This window comes from Myotis lucifugus, unplaced genomic scaffold (genome assembly GCF_000147115.1).
Source record: "Myotis lucifugus unplaced genomic scaffold, Myoluc2.0 scaffold_195, whole genome shotgun sequence".
In the NCBI taxonomy this organism is placed as follows: Eukaryota; Metazoa; Chordata; class Mammalia; order Chiroptera; family Vespertilionidae; genus Myotis; species Myotis lucifugus.
In genome coordinates, this window is record NW_005871243.1 from 156487 (window position 1) to 171848 (window position 15362).

The window sequence follows — 15362 nt, forward strand, 5'->3', positions numbered from 1 at the left end:
AAAAAATTGCTGGGAAGAGAATAGTGTCAGTGTTGGAATTTAAATCCACCCTGTTAGGAATGCCTCTTATTTTCTTTATCTGCTCTTATAGCATTTAGCACTTGGATTTCTGGAATACTGGGGTGCATATGGTTGTGTGCCGTATTATTTTATACCTTGTTAACCTTCACTGAGGAGCTGTGTAAACAAAATACAGCTAAGCTCCAAAGAGCTATGGGGCTCCATTCGAGGCTCAAAGAGTGATGTGATGGTTAGCCTACAGCTCCTTCTCAAACAAGAAGAATGCCTCACAAAGGCTAGCAATCCATCTGCTCCTTGGCCCACCCTGGAGCTCTGGGTTGCATGGTGTTGGGAGATGGCTGCTGGATTGTTCCTGGGCTGAAAAGGGCTCTGGTTATTGATAGTTTCCTGTTTTCCTGCTACTTTCTGAGCTCAATCATTGCTGACACTGCTGCTGATCATAGCAACAAAGAGGAACCTACCAAGTTTTGGGTTTGCCTATTTTGTTTTTAGCAAAGTTCATGTAGTGATCTCATTATGGCTGAAACAAGGAGTATTAGTGGGTATAGACACACTTCATTCATGAAGTTTCCTTTTAGAGGTAATTCTGATGGATGAGCTTTAACGATGCAGAGATTCCAGGTCAGAGATAATCACTATCTTGTTCTCTGTATAAAAAAAAAAGTCATATCATGCAACACCAGAGAGGAGGTAAAACTCCTATAATCATTCACGTTACTTGAATTCTAGTTATACTTTTACTTGATTGACCTACTCTATCTTTGCTGACTGAGCCAAGATGGAGAAAGGGGATTCATGAAGGAATTGATGGGCTTAGTAGATGCGTTCATTGGTAGCATCTTTGTTGAAGGGACATTAAGGTTGAAGTATTTGAGTCTCCTATCTCAGGCAGGGACTTTCCCCTTGAAGCATCTGTGCTAAATGCCCATATGACAATTTCTTACAAATGTTAGAGACCTGAACTGGCAGTTTCTCTTGAAACCCCTTGGAGATGGGGCTGTGGGCGGCCTTGGCCTCATTAGCCTGGCACTCTAACCAGCTGCAGCTGGCAGGATGGGTGGGGGAAACAGCCATGCACATTTCATATGTAGGCCAAGCTTTATCACGCAATGTCTGTGTGCCACAGGGGGATCTTGGAAAATGAACCTGGTGTTTCAAGGCTGGGATAAGGCTGCATTTCAGGACTGTCCAGGGGCTGGCATTCGAGGAAGCCAGGAGGGCTTTGTCTAGCTTGAATGGGATCTTTGTGATCTCAAAAGAGGAATGAGAACACCAGCACTGGTAGCAAATGAGGCTTTGTGCGAAGCATTCAGCACTGTTACCTTCTGCACCTTTGATGCGTGGGGTTGCTGCTCATGACCTCACTAAGGAAAACACAAAAGAGAGTGTTTCTTTGGCTGCTTCCCTGGAAAAACACAATCCCCTCCTCCTCCAGGGCTCATTAGCCAGGCTGCATCAGGGAACATACATCTGACTTCCCAATTTTTCCTAATTTGTGAACGTGGGATGGGTGTGTGTGTGTGTGTGTGTGTAAAAATCTGCTGAAGGAGAAAGTAATGCATCTAAACCTCGTGAATGGGTTGGCTTTATTGTGCTTCGATGAGACCTGCATGGAACACCTGTGCCTCATTCAGTCTTTGTTTATCATATTTCTTGGTTTTTATGTTTACCACATTCCGTATGTGATAGAACAATTAAGAAGGAAAGACCGGTATGTAAAGTAGTTCTTGATAGAGTATGTCTGGGCCTTTTGGAGCTGGGCCATCGCAGGAGGATAACACTGCCAATAGCATAATGCAGGTGAGATGGACAAGCGCCAACGTGGGTCCTTTCCTAGACTGTCGGGCCACCTGCCAACAAGGTCGCAGTGGACTCTGTGAGAGCAACCGCCCTCAGGAGGCCACAGGTGTGTGAGGATGGCTCTTTACTCAGGATGCTCCCCTCCCCAGATGTCCATTGACATCTGAAATGTAGTTAAGCATTTTTTCCCCTGATCCCTATGACTATAGGCTGATTGAACAGGTGAGCTCAACGTGCAGAACATAAAAAGTGGAAGAGAGGATGATGCCTAAGAAATAGAAATGCTTCCCAGTGAGGGCAGTGCATTAAACTCACTTTCAAAAACCCGTGTGACTACCCCAGGGCTGCATTAAGATAGTTCTTCTTTTAAAAAAGAGGCATACTTTTATACCTGGCTGGAGGAAAAAACCCCTCATATAGTTCTTTTGGATCTATTTGTGAATAAATGCACGGAGCAGGTGTGTTCTGGCTCCTAGTTTCTCTACGCTCAGGGTAACTGGTCTTCCTCTGCAGGAAGGAGAGAGAATTCCTCACGGAATACTGAATTTCAGAAGAACATGTTTCTGTAACACATTTTAGAAAGCCCAGATTTCACAGCTCTTTCTAAAACAGAAGATTGGTCCAGTCCCATCACTAGGATCTGGCAGTTGGCCAAGACCTTGAGAGAGGCCCTTTCGGGTCCCTGCCTCAGATGAATTAGGTAGCTCATTGGAACAGCCGAGGGCAGTACTGGGAGGGGAGGGTGATACAGTGTTCAGGTAGTCCAGAGCGGTAGCCAGCATGAGCCTCTCTGTAACTGTGAAGAAATTGTTCTGAGAGCTTGAAAGGAGTTGATAGAAATATCACAACACCGTTACAAATTTGATTATTCAGAATTAGGCAAGCCAGATTGTTTATTCGGTTATTATCACCAGAGACCTATATATACAGGATATAAGGCAAAATTCTGCAGCTCCCTTGAAGTGTCATTAAGCCTTGATTTCAATTATTTATTTAAATGAGCTTCTGCCTGTCCTTCTGAATCTGGAACTTATCTCCCAGTACTGCCCATATGCCTCTCCCGCAGCGAGAGTATGATAGTTCACCATATTTGATAGGTTCTTGCTACCGTTGTTATACTGGACTGCAACTCTTTGTAGCACAGAGAAGCTAATGAACATGCCCCATGAGATACAGTGTGGTTTTTTGGTCTTTGTTGGTCTGTTGTGGTCACCTTTCAGTGTCTATGGTTATATACACATGCATATACATGTATACAAATGAATGCAAACATGCACAATTGCATACATACATACATACATACATGCATGCATACATGCTTGCATGGGCACTTGTGCACACAAAAACTTGAGTATGCTTTCCCCATTCTGATTTTAATTGGCATTTTCCACGCTTTAAACTTGTCTTGCAGGATAATAAAGGAGAAAGACATTTAGGGAGCATTAAACCTACCTGTCAATGTCAACTGTGAAAAACTTCTAGAATAACATGAAATCCAACTATGTAAGTTCCCCAGTAGGTGCCCATAAATAAGTGAAAGAATAACGCTTAATAGTGAAGGAATGGACACATATGCAATTTTAAACAAAAGGAAACCAGATTGATATTAGAAGTAAATGATATGAAAAAATTAAATGTATGAAAGAGAATAGTCTACATTGTCATATTAACATAAAAAAAGAGAATAGTCTAAATTGCTAATGGTAAAATCCAAATGAAAATATAACAATCACAAAACTTTAGGTGATGAATTACACAGATGTACAAAATAAAAAAGAGAAAAATGGAAGACTCAAGGAAATAGTATGAAACATTTTAATTATTAAGTAGGTAACAGAATAAAGAGAGATCAATAATGGGATTGATGGACTTTATTTAATGGCTGTATTTTGAATCATGTCCTATCTATGAATATGAGAAATAAGTGATAAATAATAGAGTTTCTGTTCTTTTTATTTTGCTTCTTTTTTCCTTTCTCTTTATGCCCCCCCCCCTTTTAAAGATTAAGACCAATAAAATAAGCTCTTATAAAGTTGATCATGGAAATAAAAATAGCCATATACCTCATTAGGAATTATCAAAAAGATGTAGTTAAATAGTTATTTGTATATGCTTATATACACATATCAGAAAATGTAGACTTCCATGTCAATATATGCCAGTACAGATAAATACATGAATGAATGACAAGGGGCAATATAAAAAACTAGTTATAGAAGAAATAGGAAAAAACTGAATAAAACCTAATAGAAATTATGAAAAATGTCTAAAAAATAACCCCTAGAAGCCTGTCAGGCCCATATGGGTTTAGGCATTAGTTCTTTCTAACAATTTTAGAACACAAACTTACCATGCCACTGGAAATACTTGAGCACAAAAAGATAAGTTTCTCCTTTTTTCCCTTCTGACTAGCATAACTGTAGATAACTACAGACCAATCTCTCTTAGAAATAAACATGCAAACTTCTAAACACATGATGGATGCATGAAATCAAGTATATTAAAGAAATTATGTGCTGTGAATAAGTAGATTTTATTCCAGGAATTTAATGATGATATAATAATAAAAACATATATTATGATAATCCATTATGTTAGTAAGGGGAACATGTGTGACTATTCCTGATTTAAAGTAAATTATAGTAAAACTAGAGGCCTGGTGCATGAAAATTCATGCACTGGAGGGGGGGTCCCTCAGTCCGGCCTGCCCCCTCTCACAGTCCAGGAGCCCTCAGGGGCGGGAGGTGACCCAGCGATCGGGAAGGCAACGCCCCATCACACCTCTGCTGCTGCCATTGCCGGCAGCGCAAGCCTGGCTGGCCCTGGTTACCTGTGCCTTGGGCTAGCCTTGCGTGGCTGGGTAGCTGACATCTGAGGCTTGCCTGTGTCTCGGGCCAGCCCTGGGCAGCTGGGGGGCTGAGGGGACTGGGGGACTCCAGAGGCAGGTGCACAGAGCAGCCAGGCCTGCCTCCAGGCCTTGCCGTGTGCCTGTTGCCCTGGTGGGGCTGAGGGGACTGGGTGCCGCCATCTTGTGGCTAGGGAACCGCCATATTTGAGGGCGGGACAGTCAGTTAGCATATTCCCTCCTTATTGGCTGTGGGCGCCACCATCTTTGAGGGCGGGACAGTCAGTTAGCATATTCCCTCCTTATTGGCTGTGGGCGCTGCCAGCTTTGCAATGGCATGAGGGTCAATTAGCATATTCCCTCTTTATTAGATAGGATGGGGCTAGAAGACAAGTTCCTGCATGTAATAAAAATATATCTGACCAAAACATGTGCATTACACTTAAATGCAGACACTAGAGCCATTCTCATTATAAGTCAAGATTGTCTGTTCTCCCAGCTGTACCATAGTTGACCCAATGTATAATAAAGAAAGTACTTCAAATCAGTTAGATAAAGTACAAATATTTGTTAATATTATTGGGAAAACCCATTATTTGAAAAATACTCAAGGAAACAAAGTAAGGAGCATCCAAAGCCTTTTATAAGCATAACTCTTAGGTGGACAAAGGATGTAAAGGTGAAAAAAGCAAACTGTGAACATACATGGACAATATAAGCACATATTTATGTTAGTTTGGAGTAAACAAGAACTTTATGATGAAATCATAAGGAAAATTTGAAAGTAAATAAATATATTTACCTTAAATTAAATTAAAAGAAAACTGGGTAAATACGTTTGAACAAATATGACAGATAGAAGATTAATATTTTTAATATATAAAGAACCCTTGCAAATCAATAAACAGATAAATATCCTTAAAGAAAGCAGGCAGTCTACAGAAAAAAAAGCAGCAAGTTGTCGGGAAACAGAAAAACAACAACAATGACCTATCACTAACCTCATTAATTAAGCAACAATTGGTTTTGGAAAAGTTGACTTAGTCAATGAAAGATAATCTACTCAAGGCAGTAGAGAGACAGAGAGTCTGGAATAGCACTGTTGCATTTGAGTTAAAACACTTCTCTACCACTTTGTGTCTGCTAATCTCAGTCTACTTCTCAGTACTCAGTGCCAACATTTATAAATTAACAGGAGTGGCCTTTACATGCTTACTGGTTGAAGTAAATGCAAAAACCATGCCCATCTGAAACTTACAGAAGCATATCTAAGCATTGTATCCATTTTCCCTGTATTTATCTATATCTGGCATGTACCATATTTATCCTTTTTTTCTAATTATATTTTTTCTCTCTGTTAAGAAGGCATGGGTCAGTGGGGGTAGGGAGGAAAGAGAGAGAATAAATTATGTGCAAGGATAGTGCAGTAGTTAAAACTTATGTAAGTTTAAGTCTGTATTTTTATAAAGAATATTTAAACCAAAAATATGTAAGATAATAAAATTAATAACACTTGATTTAAAAAGTGGTGAAGGTCATTTCTTGGCCAGTGTATTAGTCATCCAGGTAATCGATGCTTACTCTCACACTACATAAACCCTAAAATCTCAATGGCTTAGCAAGATTAAATGTTATTTTTTGCTCATATCACAGCTAGTTATAGTCATGTTATTTGGAATATATGCTTATATACACATATCAGAAACCTCCAAGGTTGCCATAACAAGGGAAGAAAGCAAGTTGGAGGGTTACTTTGGATTTTGAAGGGCTGACATCATTTTTTGGCCCACATTCCTTTGGTGAGAGTTTAGCCATAGAGCCCAACCTAACTGCAAAGGAGCCTGGGAAATGTAGAGAAGCCCATGAAGATCTGATGAGCACTGGTCTCTGCCTTTGATAGAGTATGAATCGGACCAAGTTCTCCAGGATGACACAGTTGCAGCGTGAATGTTTTAGAACCATCTTCAGAGATTTTTCCATTGTAATAATGCCTTTGCAATGCCACCGTCATCTGGCAGTTGGTTGGAGAGTGTTGAACTTGCTCCTCCATTTTCCTAAAAAGTTGTCAATAATAATATCAATTATAGCCAGAGTAAATCTACAGTCTAGATTAGAGAATTAAAAAAAAAGCCTACTTTCCAATTCTTACCTATAGGTTAATTGAAATAAGGATCATTTGGAAGTGAATATATGGGAGCTCTTGGAAATTGTTATTCTTGGATCAAGCAGGACAAGTTTACATGCTCTGTAGATCTTCTATATTATTCCCCCACCGTTCCCTCCATCACCTCTCTCCCTCCCCCTCCAGACTGCCTTCAAAGGATCACACCTACTGGAACCATCACTGCATTTGCAGTTGGGTTACTAGGCACAATATCTCTCAGTGGTCCATATATGAGCCTCCAAGTAAGAAATGTTTCTTAATATGAGTTTTAAAAAGCTTGACTTATTTTTTTAAATGCCATGTATTATTCTCATTTATTTTACATATTTATTTTTGTGTGTGATTTCTCTTTAGCTCTGACCACCGGAAGCTCAGTCAAATTGTTGGTTCCACAAGTACAACTAGGACATTCAGGGCTACAAGTATGTATTGTACCATTCTCTCTCCCATGCTGAGCTTTCATTTCGATTTCGATTTTTGAGTCCTGAATTTTTATTTCTATTTTAGTATTGTAATACTGTGTGTTTTAAAGTCACCTTAAATCCCATGTGCTAAGTTCTCCCTGGGAAATCAGCCAGCCCAGAAACTTCCAGGAATGATTATTGGAAAGGCTCTTTTGACACAGAAATTTGGGGCACATTTGGTTGCAAAGCCAAACTTTACGGAAAAATATCAATTTCTGGGGTGTTCTCATGTGCATATATATATATATTTTAAAGAGCAGGCCTGGAAGATAGGATGTGTATGGGAAGAAAAGAGAAATGTGACAGCCAATTTAATAAGGGACAAAAATAAATTATAGTCTTCTTAGGATTCACAAAGGGTTTTTGTGTTCTATTCTAGAGGGAGTGTTTTATATCTCATTTATGTATTGCTTCACTAATGGGTGGGAAAATGAAGTACTTTGACTAGATGGTTAATATCTATAAAAGTAATACTCATGAGTGAAAAAGTAAGCATTTGCCCATTTCTCAGAATATAGAATATTATAGCTAGAGCTGTATTAGATTATAGACTGTGACCTGGTTTCCATGACAACAACATTCATTATCTTATTTCAATCTTTCCTGAGTTACCCAATTTAACTGCCCTATCCCTTTTATCACACCTCCCCCTCATTAAACACTTACCAGATCCTTTTCTGTTGCTATGCAGGCAGTATAATAGCTTTCACAGCTGCTTGCTGAATGAAATGGCAAAACACACACACTTTGGGAGTGTGTGTGGGGAGAGGAATTTCAGCAGTATTTCAGGATCAAGGGATGCAAGTGGCAGGTATGTGTTCTATATATACACACACACAGTGCAACCCCCTGGCACCTTTTGCACAGAAATGTGCCCTGTGTGTCGATTTGATGGAGTCTGGGTTCCCCTGACAGTGTGACAGGCTATTAATCACATGTGACCAAAATAGCTCACAAAGGAGGGCACTCCTGTTTTTTTGTGTGTTTTTTTTTTCTTCCCTGGGCGGGGATGGGTGATGTGCTGAAACTCTTGTCTTTGCATGCTTTCTGGTTTCTTTTTTTAGTCTTTGTCTTAGTGTCATCCTTCATCCTTATTGGAGGATTTCTCATTTAGAGCTGCCAAGTAGGTGTGCTGTCTTGGGCGGGGGAGGTCATGGGGACCAAGTCAGTGGTGTAGGGATAACATAAAAAAAATAGATGTGTGTTTCACATTGACTTATTTCCTCCTAAGATACATTGCGGAATCATATGGCTTCATGATTATTATCTTAAAGACTTTGTCTTACTTAGGAGGAGCATATAGTGAATATTTAAGATTTAAAACATTTTTATGGCCAAGTCATGCTGCTAGTTAATACTTATCTTTGTATGATTTACAGATATATGGTATTGGCATGTTTATAATGTTTTCACATGTTCTATTTTAAGGCGAGGTAATGACATGCTCTTCTGTTGGAAATTTCTATTATGAGATAACGAGACCCTAGGATCAGAAACTGCTGTCAAATGACTTACTGTGGTCAGGAATGGCTTGGGTATGTGATATGTCCAGTTTTCTACCCATGAAGGGAGATGGCCAACATAGTTGGACTTGACCTCATGGTTCCTCAAGCCCAAGGACATAAGATTATATTAGTTTCACTAGTCATGTGCCTGAGGTGGGGTACAGATACCACTTAGGTTGAAAGGGGGTCTGTGATAAGGAGACCCTAGGATCAGAAACTGCTGTCAAATGACTGAGAGCAGAGTTCAATCATATTCGTATGTGATATGTCCAGTTTTCTACCCATGAAGGGAGATGGCCAACATAGTTGGACTTGACCTCATGGTTCCTCAAGCCCAAGGACATAAGATTATATTAGTTTCACTAGTCATGTGCCTGAGGTGGGGTACAGATACCACTTAGGTTGAAAGGGGGTCTGTGATAAGGAGGATATGGGAGGGGAGCAAGATCAAAGCCAGGAGAGCAGAGTTCAATCATATTCTTAAGCAGGAGTCAGCAAACATTTTTTGTAAAGGGCCAGATGGGCTTTGCAGTTTCTGTTACAATGATTTCATCTCTGCTATCGTGGCACAAAAGCAGTCAGGTAATATATAAATGAATGGGCATGGCTGTGTTCCAATAAAATTATATTTATCAATACTAGGTAGTTGACCCTATTTGACCCACAGGCCATAGTTTGCTGATCTCTATTTGTGAGACTGGTACAAGGCAGATAGAATAGTTACTAAGATGTGGGGTCAAACAAGAAGGGTCAGTTGATCAACAAATCTAGCAATAGGAAAAATGAGAAGTCAATGTATGCCAGTCACTCTTCAAAGTGTGTTACATGCATTAGCTCACTGCATCTCGTTGTTTATAAAACAGCAATCCCGTGAGATAAGTACTATCTTACTGGCTAAGAAACATGGAGGTTAGGTAATGTTCCCAAGATTGCACAGACCGTGAGTGACAGGACTGGGATTCAAATCCAGGTTCTGAAATTCAAATCAAGTTTGAAAATCTATGTTCTAAACCACTGTGGTTTGTTTGCATTGTGGAGCTGGCAAGGGAGAGTGGTCAGGAGGAATTCTGGGGACGCAGTTCATACGCCTGCAGTAAACTTTACATTGTCTCGGAGTGTGAGCAAGGCTGCATTTGAAAGGCCAGATGGGATGAACAGGCTGTTCATGGACTACCCCTAGTACCAGGCTGTGGTTGGATGGGCCTGACGAAAGACAGAGGCTGACAGATCATCTCCACTATGTCATTAAGTTTCTTTGTATGTGAAGTGCATCATGCACTAAAACAGTGTCTATAACAGTGATTCCCAAAGTGGGCGCTACCGCCCACTGGTGGGCGCTGCAGCGATCCAGGGGGGCGGTGATGGCCACAGGTGCATTTGTTTTAACTTTTTTTGTATTACCTTTCTATTCTGAGTTCAATAAATAGTTTCATAATTTCAAACTTCAATGTTTCTAATTTACACCTTTACTATATTTTACGAAAAAGGTAGAAACATTAATACATATATCTTTCTGTTTAATTGCTATTAAAATGTAAAAAAATTAATTTCCAGGGGGCGCTGAGTAATATTTTTTCTGGAAAGGGGGCGGTAGGCCAAATAAGTTTGGGAACCACTGGTCTATAACATATACGATATAGTATAAGGAATAATAAACACCCTTGAACCTGCTATCCCACTTAGAAACATCATAATCAAGACCATAGAAACCCCACTAAGCTTGCCCCCCATTCCATTCTATTCCCTTCTCTCTCTAAAATAGCCCATTATTCTCCATTTAAATAAATATTTACCTTGGTCTTCTTTTAATTCTATACTATATGTATGCAATCTAAACAGTGTTATTTAGTTTTGGCTTTTGTATGAATGGAGTGATACTTGATTTTTTTTTCTTTCAGCATCAAACTTACAAAGTTCATACATCTTGCAAAGTCTAGTTGTAATTCATTCATTTCCATTGCTCTCTAAGAGTCCATGGTATGAATATAATCCATTTTATTTATTCATCCTGTTAGTGGCCATTAGGTTTGCTTTAAATTTTAGTCAGCTAAGGGCGATGCTACTATAAACATTTTTACATGTGTTTCATATTATGGAGCTTAAATGCAAGAATTTCTTTAGGAAATATTTTTATGAGTGGAGTTTCTTTTATAATTTTTAATTATAGTTGACATAAAATATATATTAGTTTCAGGTATACAATACAGTGATACAACAAGAAGTGATCTCCACAATCAGTCTAGTAATTATAATATTATTCTCTATATTCCCTATGCTGTACATTCCCATGACTTATTTTATGAGTGGAATTTCTTGCTCATAGATGGTGAACACATTTAACTTGAAGAGGTAGTGATAAATTATTTTTCAAAGTGTTGTTTAATTTACATGCCTACCAGCAGTGTCTGAGAGTTGGGAGGCTCTACATCCTTGCTAACCCTTCATGTTGCTGGGCTCGAGCAGCTCATTGTGGTTTTAACTTGCATTTCTGTGATAACACTTGGTACTTTTTTCAGGTTTTAATATTATTGCCTTCAGATTCCTCCTAATGACTTTGGGTGAACATCAAATAGACCTTTGCATGGCTGGTGGGAAAACCTCACTCTGAGTGCCTTATTTATCTTTCTTCTGCTGTCAGCATTGGTGAATAAGCAGCCACCGGAGCACAGAAGTGGTGGTCAAATTTGTGTCTCCACATCAATGACAATTCCATGAATTTTTCTGCATCCTGGGGGCAGAGGAACTCAGGCTTATTCCTATCCCATTCCTACCACAAAGTAGTAGAGGGAACTTTTAGACAAAGTTATTCCACTTCTAGGAACTTCAGTTGCCTCAATAGTGAAATGAGCAGCATAGTACCTCTCTATGTCAGATGTTGCCTGTGGATTTTAAGATCTTCATTATTTTGGGGGTACGGGAGGTTGGAAGGCTGAAAACTACATTTCATAGTCTCTTTTGGTCAACAGGGTTCTGGCTTGGGTCCTGCCAATGCAAGACATTCACGCCGACTTGGAAGGCAGAGAGGAGGAGACGCCTTCCTGCCCTGTGATTGGGGTGGGTAGACATGCCAACAGATAGGGACAGACTGTTTGCAGGGGCTTCCTGGTGAGCTTCTGGGAACCCTCACGTCTGTGTGGCATGCAGGTGAGAGTATTGGCCGAGATTTCCTGTGATCCAAGAGTTTTCTGATTTCTTCAAAGCCAACAGGGATTCTCAGTGGCCTTCACTCCCCTGCCCTGTCTTTAATAAACTCTGTATTAACTCCCTTTCTGCTAAAATACCTAGAGAGGTTTCTCTTCTCCTGACTGAAGCCCGACTGATAGATACTACCTTACACTACTTCACTACTTCAGGCCGTTGTGAGGATTAAATGGAATAATTCATGTAGGGCACCTAGTGTGAACCTGGTGCATAGAGGGCGCTCTATAAACACCCACTTCCCCCAGCTTTTTAAAGAAAAAGGATCATCTCCTATTTTGAAATATCGAAATGGAAATGGATGGAGAATGTTGAAGGATCTTGCTTCCCACAGTTGGTTAGGAGACCTTCGTTGGGCCTGTACGTTAAACTTTATTTCCATGACATCGGGCCAGGGCTCTAACACAGCTGCTGCACCACTGCCAAATCTGTGGTGAGACTCCCACACGTCTGCAGGCCAGCCTTGTGTGCCACTGGCTAGGTTCAGCCTCCACCAGGTGTGTTCAAAGGCCAGCATCTCTCCCTCGCTGTGATGGTGACTTTCTTTATGGTGTTTACTCTGAATCTCATTAAAACATCCCTACCCAGAGTTATCCCTGGATCAAGTCCCCGCTAATCCCTGCCAGGAATTTTCTAAATGCTTTTCTAAGTTAATTCAATGAATAGAAACCACCTCCTCCCTCCACTCTGTGGAAGAGTCATCTGGAAGGCAGTCGGCACAGCTTTGGCCTTCTGTTCATTTCCCCACTGGCCTCCCGCTAGCTTGAGATAAACCACACTGGTTACCAGTCAGCAGTGTCCACAGGCCTGAGCTCATTTCCAAAGGCTTCTTTGCCTCTGCGTTTTGGCATTTCCAGAGTCCTTCATGAACAACCTCTGAAAGTGAGGCTGCAAATCAAATTCTGTCTGACTACAGAGTTCTTAATCTTTTCACTGCGAGAAGAAATATTCTGCTGAGAGAAGATGTCATCATCTCTCTTTCTCTGTAACATCCAACCGGCTTCTATCCCCCCACCCTCTTCCCAGGCTAAGGTATTCAAATGAAGGCAAGCATGCCTTTGTTGTCCTCATGTTTCTCCTTCCTGAGCCTTCTCCCCCCTTAGGAGTCCACTTCTCTACACTTCAGAGACTCAGTGTTCCTCAGTGAATGTAGGCGACCGTGTCCCCGCTCTAAGGAGTATCTGTAACTGCACTTCAAGGCCTGTGCCCCCTGGTGTGGAAAGTTCTGTGCATTCAACACACATAGAAGGCCTTATGTATAATTGGCACCATGATCAGCTGTGGGGACGGGAGTCTGGTAGGAAAGACATCTCCATACAGTGCCAGCTTGGCTGTGGGAGCTCAGGCTAGAGGATGGTCATGGGTTTCAGGGCATGGGCTTGACGAGGGATTGAGGCAAAGTAGGGGAGGCAGTCCACACTGAAGGTGAGGAGCAGTGGGGTGTCTCTCACCCTCCGAGTTGCTGCAACAACTTATGAGATAGTCACGAGAACTTTCAAATGTGGGGTGACTTTGTCTGAGAGCCCAGCTGCAGGACAGCCTCATCCTGAGGGAATGAGGGGTGTGCTCTTTGGAAATATGCAGGGACATTAGGAGGAGTGGGGCTCACACAGAGAGGCTATGAGAGGTAAAGCTGGGAACAAGTGGGTAAGGAGTGATTTGTGGCAAATTGCTTAGCTCCAGAGCAAGGCTGGCTCCTCTTAGGTGCAACACCGTGGCAACAGAGGGGCCCAGTGGCCAGAGGCCTGTTGGTTTGTCCATCTGTTACAGTAAAGCATACTTCTGGGCTTCCCAGGTGGCTCCTGACTCCAGGGCTGTAGCACCAGGCAGATGTGCTGGAGTTGTGTGTGCTGGGCCTAGAGGGGATGAGACGATTCACCTGCTATCTACTGAACACCTGCTTTGTCCTAGTGCTGCCCTGGAGACATGACAGGATACCTGCTGCAGGCCGCGAGGGGAGACAAAATAGTCAAGGCACAGAGGAGGGAGCCATTCTGGCTGAGAAGCATGCCCTGCCAAGGGCATTTATCCGGAGAGACAGAACTGTCAGGTGTTGGAGACCTGGTTTGGAGGCATTAGAATTGGAAAGCTTTTGTAGTTTGGGTCCCCTACAAGCACAGCCTGAAACGGGGGTTTAGGTAAGTGGTTTATTTGTGCAGTGAACTCAGGGAGCACAGTAATGGGGTGGGGCAGTGAGACAGGCATGTGTGGGGAAGGCCAATAAAGGGCCCATTGATAGGGCCCATTGATCCCTGCCATGGGCACTGGGGCGCAGTCCTGATGAGAGGCAATAGAGAACACACCCCAGATTCTGTCCCATTGAGGGTGAGGAAGCTGGGGTGTTTGTCCAGCAGTTCCTGTCACATCTCAGTATTGAGAGCAGCTTTGGGACACTGACTCTGGGATCCTTCTGACCTGTCCCGAGCCCAGGCTGAGCACACTCCCAGGACCAGAGAGAGGCATATATGGGGCCCTGACAGATGACCTCCGAGGTGGGCTGGGAGGACATACATGGGGCCCTGGTACTTTCTGCTATAGGAACCAATGGAAGGACTAGGGTGGGTCATTAATGTTCCTTGACTCAGGGGGGTCGACCAGGAAATGCTGTGCACTCTAGGCCTCATTTCACTTTTCCACTTGTGTTTGCTGTCTTTGATAGAAGGAGCAGGGGTCAGATTATCCAAAGCATCCCCTTCCCATGCTCTCCTACTGTGGGCATGTTATGCTACAATAAAGCAAAATAAAAAAAATGTGAATAGTCTGGTTAGTATCATTGGGTATGTGTACATGTACATGTTCATATGCATAAACATATTTGGGTGTGCATGTGTCTCTATATCTTATGTATCTAATTCTGTATGAATTAGGAGATTTCTCAGTAACATAGTACTAACCAAGAAGGAGGTTTATTATGTTAACATGCACCAGGGACCTGCTCTTTTACTTGGTAATCCTATGCCAAGTGTATTTCAGTTCAGTACAAGCAAAAGCAATAATACCTGCTATGTCTTCTGTATTTTTTCTCTGGAGTTTAGTGTTTATTGCTTAGTGCTTTGGGAATACCTACTTTCCAGGGTGTTTACAAGGGAAACTAGTTAGACAATTTTTGATTTTAGAGTCATCTCATTTCCTGGCAAAATACCTCCATCTTTTCCTGCTATATTTTAAGACAGGAATTAAGAGTGGTCATTTTTTTAATACCAGAGAGAATTAGAATTATATTAAAGAAAGTGGAATACATTTGGCCTTGCCTTTCAAATCCCTTTGTGGCTTTCCTCATTTGTAAAGTGGGAATGATGCTGTCTATTTCAAAGGGCGATTGTCAATATGTAATGAGATAATGGATCTGAGACGACTCCTAGACT